At 36.0% G+C, this 7,772-nt stretch overlaps 1 long non-coding RNA gene across 1 annotated transcript; it reads left to right on the top strand.

Annotated features, from left to right (window-relative positions):
- The first annotated feature begins 3,817 nt into the window (after positions 1 to 3,817).
- Positions 3,818 to 4,875, top strand: LOC107572901 (uncharacterized). Its single transcript, XR_001607425.1, has 4 exons — positions 3,818 to 3,842; positions 3,911 to 4,045; positions 4,137 to 4,325; positions 4,430 to 4,875. It is a non-coding gene; the product is annotated as an uncharacterized lncRNA (long non-coding RNA).
- The last annotated feature ends 2,897 nt before the right edge of the window (positions 4,876 to 7,772 follow it).

The raw sequence follows: 7,772 nt of genomic DNA, 5'->3' as shown, positions 1-7,772 counted from the left end.
AAACGCATGCCTGTGAAAGGATGCATGTGTGAAAGTTGTTATATAATTTTATTTTTTTTACTTTTAGTATAACAGGATTTTTGATGTTTGACTTGAAGTTATCTGCATCATCACTGTGTCTGTCACGCGACTCTGTTCCCCTTTCGGGCTTGAACTGAGGGTAAAACTAATGACATTATTAACTTTAAATTACTTTGAAAGATGAAGCTGGTGATTATGGTGAGGGGCGTTACATTTCTGACGAGTGCTTGCGGTGTTCGGCCAATCACAATGCACTGGGTCAGCTGGCCAATCAGAGCAGACTGCGCTTGTCGGAAGGAGGGGCTTTGTAGAAAACGAAGTGTTTGAGAGAGGCGGGGCATAGAGGACCTACAATAATCTACAGTATTTGAAAAATAATGTGTTTTAAACATATTCTGTTACACCAAATACACAAAATAATGATCTTTAAAATAGCATCATATGACCCCTTTAATAAAACTTTTATTTCTTCGTTTAATATAAGCGAGTTTGTCTTTATTGTTGCTGTTTTCATAAAAAATAAATAAATAACTAAATAAAACGATGACCCACAAGCTAAGAATTTGTTTTAATAGAGGGAAAAAAACTTATTTATTTGGGTTACAACGCATTTTGTTAATAAAAGTTAGATGTTTAAAATAGGCCTATGCGAATTTGCCATTGTACTATTTTATGGCTGATGTGTTTTAATTAATAGGATAATAGTGAACCACCAACTACAATCGTTTTAAAGAAAGGGGAAATCCAAAAAACTTTTATTTATTTGTGTTACAATGCGGGTAAAACATATTTTCCTTATTCATATTGCTAATAAAAGTTCAAAGTTTAATATAAGTGAATTTGTCATCGTACTGTTTTATTGTATAGCCTTATTATTATTATTATTATTATTATTATTAATAATAATGAACCACAACTACGCATTAGTTTGAAATAAGGGGAAAATCCAAAAACCTTTTATTTATTTGTTACAACGCGGGTATGTCTTATTCGTTCTGTTAAAGGGGTGATATGATGTTGCTAAAAAGAACATTATTTTGTGTATTTGGTGTAATGAAATGTGTTTATGCAGTTTAAGGTTAAAAAACACATTATTTTCCACATGCTGTACATTATTGTTTCTCCTCTATGCCCCGACTTTCTGAAACACATCGATTTTTACAAAGCTCATCGGTCTGAAAAGCGAGGTGTGCTGTGATTGGCCAGCTATCCAGTGTGTTGTGATTGGCCGAATACCTCAAGCGTGTGACGGAAATGTTATGCCCCTCACCATACTGTGATGCCCTGTCTGGCCATAATTACGGATTACAATGACTTATACTGTCTTTTTACGCATTGCGTTGCATCGTGCCGCGTAAACATAAAACCATGTCTGCATTTGTGATCGGAGAAATGACAAACAAGTGCTACTCTACAGTGCCCAAAACTCACGTGTGAATCATCAGTGACAAATCCTTTAAATATAAAAAACGTACTTACAGTCTGTGAGTCAGAACAGCCGGCATTGTAGTCTACTCTCCCAGGATCAGGAAACAGTCCTGCATAAAATGTGCTGCACACATCTGAATATTTGGGTTGAAGTGTTCTGGAACAGTGTTGTAAATACAACTTAACCACTGATTTCTAGTCCTGTCCTCTTTTGGAAGACCAAACAAAGTAGTTTCGCTTTCACAACGAAAAACACAGTGTCTTCACGACATGGCGGCGGCAACAACAATACTACAGCGAGAATAAAAGTTATGCCTTCTTTCTTTGCGTGAACATTTGGGTGGTGTTATGCAAATCTTCCCACATAGTGATGTAGACATGTGGGGGCGTGTTAGAACGAGACGTTTTAGGTAGGTGTGGTTAACTCTTAACTTTTATAAAGAATATTTATTTGGATTTGAGACTTTAGTCTTTGCAATTTTAGGGATCTTATCAATTCATGAACAGCTTGTAAAACTCCAAAGAGAAAGGAAAACTTGAAATCGCATCATATTACCCCTTTAATAAAAGTTTTATGTTTAAAATATAAGCTACTTTGCCATTGTAGTATTGCTGATGTTGTGTGTGGGATTTATTTAGTTTTTTCATTAAGAGTAATACTGAATCAACCTTAAGCATTAATTTTGTTCCAAGAATAGGAAAGATCTAATGTAAAAGATCAAAATAAGTGCTGCAGATGCGAGAATGCGAGATTGGTTGCTGCTGAAGTAAATAGACGCTCTCGATCTTTCTCTGCTGTATCTTTGCAATGGTTGTAGAAATGGTCGCTAATTCTTGATTTGTGTACGGCACAGACATGTTACAGGTAATAAATATGATCAAAAAGTCGACTTCCTAATGCAGAGTTCACACTGCACGATTTTCAAAGACGTCGCATCACTGTTGGTTTCACACTGAACGACTATCTGGGGTAGCATTCAGTTGCTGCTGTGTTCACACTGCACGATGGAACGAGACAGGAGGAGGTTACACACTGCATGATTGTACAATAGGAAGAATCGCCGACAGCTCTGTCTGGTGCAGGCTTGCCAGGTTTTCGCTACAAAACCCGCCCAATTACTACTCAAAACTTATTTCGCAACACTGGTTCGCAAACTACGTTTCATATAACTCCTCCCCGAACTTCCCGCTGCCCTGTATCTTGGTCTCTCATTGGCTGTAGGTCATCGCCGATGTGTTTTTCAGTCAGAAATCATTGCACACAGCGTGATTGTGAATCGCCGACAGCTCCAGATATTTAGCATGCCAAATATTTCACGGGCGTCTGCGATTCCCTCAGATCGCGTCTTTGATAATTCACACTGCGTGATTGTCACCCGCGTGAAGGAGCACCGAACATTTGCCTCCGATTTCGGGCATTTGTCGGCGATTTCCCAAAACCTGTCGGCGAGTGAAAAATCGGGCTAAAATCGTGCAGTGTGAACTCGACATAAGTCAGTTTAAGTTGAAATGACTTTCACAATCAATTTGATTCAACTTAATTCATGTTTTACTGTTGCTTATTGTCATTGTAGGCTTAGGCTACTTTTTCTATGAATGTTAATGAATATACTAATGAAGTTTTCATTTATTTATTTTTAACACCGCACCATCCTGTTTGTTGTCATTTTCACTTTATTGTATTGTATTGTATGTTTGTGTGAATTTTGTAGATTGCAATTTTCATACATTATTCCATGGAATAAGTCAATCCATTAAAACATACATGCACACATACATATATCTAATGGGACTGTTTTGCCATTACGCCTCATCTTTGTGTGGTCTCATCTGAGAAGTGACAGGGTCTGGCTTGACACAAAGAAAGACATTTTGAAGAATGTTTGCTTTACAAAACAGTTTTTGGCCAGCTTTGACTTGCATAGTATGGCAAAATACTATGGAAGTGAATGGGCCAGAAAACTTCTTGGTTACAAACATTCTTCTAAATTGTGTCCTTTGTGTTCTGCAGAACAAAGGAATTGATGCAGGTTCAGAACAACCTGAGGGTAAGTACATGACAGAACTGTCACCTTTGGGTGACCAACATCGCTTAAATAGGCTAAACATCATTAGGTAAATCAGTTACACCATTTCCAATTCTGAACTGTTTAATTAGGGATAACGATGTACATTTAGTGCAGCATCTGTGTGCTCATTTGCCATTATGGCTTTAATTATAAAAGTCATCCACAAAGCTAACAATTGCAACAAGATGGAGAATGTGTTAGTAACACTAACAGAGTACCAAGGAGCAATATTGTATTTGATTTTATTGTTATTAACATTTTTTACAGATAAAAAATATGCAGCATATTTAATGCAACAAGTGAGATCTGCAGCACAGAAGCACAGTAAGGTATTTGTTAGCCACATTCATCAAATGATCATAGGGATTTTTTTATTGTGTTTTCCTTGGCAGATATTACTCCTCGTCCAGCATCACTTGTGGAGTTTTCTGTTGAAACAAGGAAAATAAGTCTCACTCAACAAGTCCAGCAAACACACAATCCTTAATCCCCATCCAAACAGTTAGAATGTGAAGAAACCCAACAAGGTATGCACCATTTCAAAGTGCACTATCCAATATCTATACAACTTTATCTCTCACAATTATTAACTGTTGTTTTCATGGAATTCACACACAGGATCACACTGCTGCTGCTTGACCTCACACAAAAATACCTGCATCTGTATTACACCAATAAAATAGCATTCTACAAAAAGCTTGAGCAAGCTTTTAAAGAAAAAGATTACAGCATCAGTAATGAAAAATTGAGAAAAAAGACCGGTGTCGAGCAACAGGAGAGGGACAAGTAACTTGGGAGTATTACAAGGTTGGCATGCTTTATGTATTGCAATCACTGCAGAATCACTGGGCTTACATTTAAAATATTTTAAATGCATTTATATTTATATTGTTTCACATGTTTTCTCACAGCAAATGGAAGACTTATTTGGGAAATCCCCAGACTACAGCTCCGCAGCCCTCAGCAGCACCAGCATCAAGCTCCCAAGAACAGCCTCTCCCAGAAGAGCAACCTGGTCCCTCCACAGAAGCACACAGAAGGAGAATAAGATCAACATTATATGAAGTTCTTGAGGCACATTCAGAAAGGAGAACAGCTGCTTTAGAGTCACTACTGTGGCCCGACTTGGAGCGCCGAAGAAGGCTTAAAGAGAAACGTAGAAGGGTTTCTGTTGTGGAACAAAAATTGTAAGCCAACTAACTAGCTGGAAGTCATGAAAGCTCGATACGTGTTTTTGTTCAAAATAAACCAAAACAACAGCACAACAATTATTGTCAGGCCCGTAATCAATCACTTTATGAGAGATTTGTGTATGTGTTGTGTATGCTACACAGTATTGTGCTCTCAAAAATGTCAATCAACCCCATATTTGTTTTGTAAATTATGTTTGTCAGCTAGGGTAGCTTATTATAGCCTTGCAAATCTTACCTCAAATAGAATTGATATCATTATTTACTACTCTCATTGTAAAATATTGTAAAAATCTGAGTCTACCTTGATTTTAGTTTGACTGTAGATTCATAAGTCAATAAATAACTAATTAATGAATGAATAATAATGAATATTAATATATGTTAACATTTAAAGGCCCTTATAGGATCAGTGTACATGAAGAGGGAAAACATTTAGATGTTACACTTTTGTGAATGTGATTATAAATTACAATCACTTACATCTGTGCCAGCAAACCCCTAGACAACCAATCCTTACTTGTTCATTTGTGCTTTTTGGTCTGTAGGTTATGGATCCTGTAACGTACAGTGCTATTGTGAACTACACAACAGGTGGTGGGTATCCTCTGGGATTACCAATTTTCTTTTTTCCAATTCCAAAAAGTCCGGAAAGTTAAATTTTCAGAAAAAAGCTGCTATTTATGACATTGACGGTGACTAAAACTATGTGATTAATCAATACTGTTGTTTTTAAAACCCTTTGCAACATAACAAAACAGTGCTCCGCAGTCCAGTCGAAAGGATGACTGGGACAAAATGTATACATCAATTTTAGTACAAAGGTCCTTAAATTATTATTATTCTTTCTGTTACACCAGCCTAATTTTTAAGCTATAATAGCAGTTGTAAGAATTGTTATAAACCAAATGTGGAATTCACAGATATTTATAAATATCTTATGTATTTTAATGTAAATTAAATGTTTAAGGGCTCTTAGCAAATTGGTCTCCAAAAAACCAAAGCAGTGGGACAAACACCTTGACGCTGTTATGTTTGGTCTAAGGGCGGAAAAAAAAACAGATGACAACGAAAAAGTCCGGAAAGTTAAATTTTCAGAAAAAAGCTGCTATTTATGACATTGACGGTGACTAAAACTATGTGATTAATCAATACTGTTGTTTTTAAAACCCTTTGCAACATAACAAAACAGTGCTCCGCAGTCCAGTCGAAAGGATGACTGGGACAAAATGTATACATCAATTTTAGTACAAAGGTCCTTAAATTATTATTATTCTTTCTGTTACACCAGCCTAATTTTTAAGCTATAATAGCAGTTGTAAGAATTGTTATAAACCAAATGTGGAATTCACAGATATTTATAAATATCTTATGTATTTTAATGTAAATTAAATGTTTAAGGGCTCTTAGCAAATTGGTCTCCAAAAAAACCAAAGCAGTGGGACAAACACCTTGACGCTGTTATGTTTGGTCTAAGGGCAGAAAAAAAAACAGATGACAACAAAGTTATTTCTATTTTATATTATGTTTGGTCGTGAGGCACGATACCCTTCTGAGTTCATTGTCTTATGTGTTTTGTGTCAGGGTCCTGCCCTGACAGTCATGTCTGTTCTGTCTTTGATTAACGTGTCCTTCTTTGTCTTGTGTCTGAGCACATGGCTTTGTCTGTGGCTGCTTCCAAAACCGCCTACTTCTCTACTATATAGTAGGCGAAAAGCAGTAGCCAAGCGAATAAGTATGTCCGAAACCTCAGTATTCATAAAAGAGTAGTCGAGAAGTTCCCAGATGTCCTACTGCTTCTGCCCAGCTTCTTGAGTGCTCGTCGATGGATACTTTTCTATCCCAGGAGGCCACGCGAGAGGATACATCATAAAGAATGTATCCTTTCTTTTATTCTTATTCTTTTACTCATTTATTCATGTTTCCTGTTTTCAGTAAATAAAATATAATTGTTTCATGTGCATTAATTCATTACTTGACTGAAAATTGAGATGTATTCAGCTTGGCTGCGTTTGTCTAGTGTGTAGTCATGCATAGCTATAGCATATGACAAAACAAATTACATTTTGATAATTATTGGTCAGCATTTATCATTATTATTGTTCATAATAAAGTGTTGGGGTGGGCTAGCAATGCATTCCGCGGTCATCTTAATTTTTAAGTAGTAATACATTTTTCGAGTGTAAAATGATTAGTCTTCTCCAAAGGCGAGATCTTCTAGCAGCTGATCGACGTCTGCTTTGTGCAGATATTACAAATATTGCAAACGCTGAGGAAAACTGTACTAGGTAGATTTGTGGAGTTACTGATGCTATGAGGTGTTAGTGCACCTGTCGATCTTATGTTATTGTTTTATTAATACTGCAGAACTTATAATTACATACAAGCTCAGGGAAAGATGCTAGTATCTTTAACAATGAACAATCATAATGACAAAAAGCAAAAAAAAACAAATATAATGGGTTTGCATACATTATATGCACAGAAATAAGGCACAATGACAAGGTGAAATATCTTTGAATAATCATAATATTCATATAATCAATGCATCAAATATATTGCATTTGTTGTTGTTGTTTATAAGCCGGAGGGATGAAACGAGAGAAATTCAACAAGAAAAAGAGGAAAACAGGAGATTTAAGCCGGTATTGCTTATGGATGAAACATTTTGCACATAAAATAAAGTAACAACATATTCAAGAGATAACGATTTTGGGTTTTAGTAATAAAAAATAATATATTTAAGGATTAAACTCTGGGTCATATTAGTAGGGTTAAAAATATAAATCAACCCAAAATGTATTGGTTACACTACAATCACAATAAAAGGGCAGCTGTTTCTTCAACAGGAAATTTTAATAAACATCAAAATATTTACAGAGAGATGAATTAAACCTGTCGCTCGTATCTTTTATGTTGTTGCGCTTGTAACGTCGTAGATCACATAATAACGTCAACATGGCGGATGATGCCTGGATCACATTCATACTTAACGAGATTTGGCTGTAGAGTACCTACTCTTTTAGCGCTCGTTAAGTAAGTACTTAATGAAATTAAGTACCTA

Source organism: Sinocyclocheilus grahami, unplaced genomic scaffold (assembly GCF_001515645.1).
Source record: "Sinocyclocheilus grahami isolate Dianchi unplaced genomic scaffold, SAMN03320097.WGS_v1.1 scaffold1830.1, whole genome shotgun sequence".
Classification (NCBI taxonomy): domain Eukaryota; kingdom Metazoa; phylum Chordata; class Actinopteri; order Cypriniformes; family Cyprinidae; genus Sinocyclocheilus; species Sinocyclocheilus grahami.
Note: the sequence above shows the minus strand (reverse complement) of the source record. Positions and strands in the feature narration are given on the sequence as shown.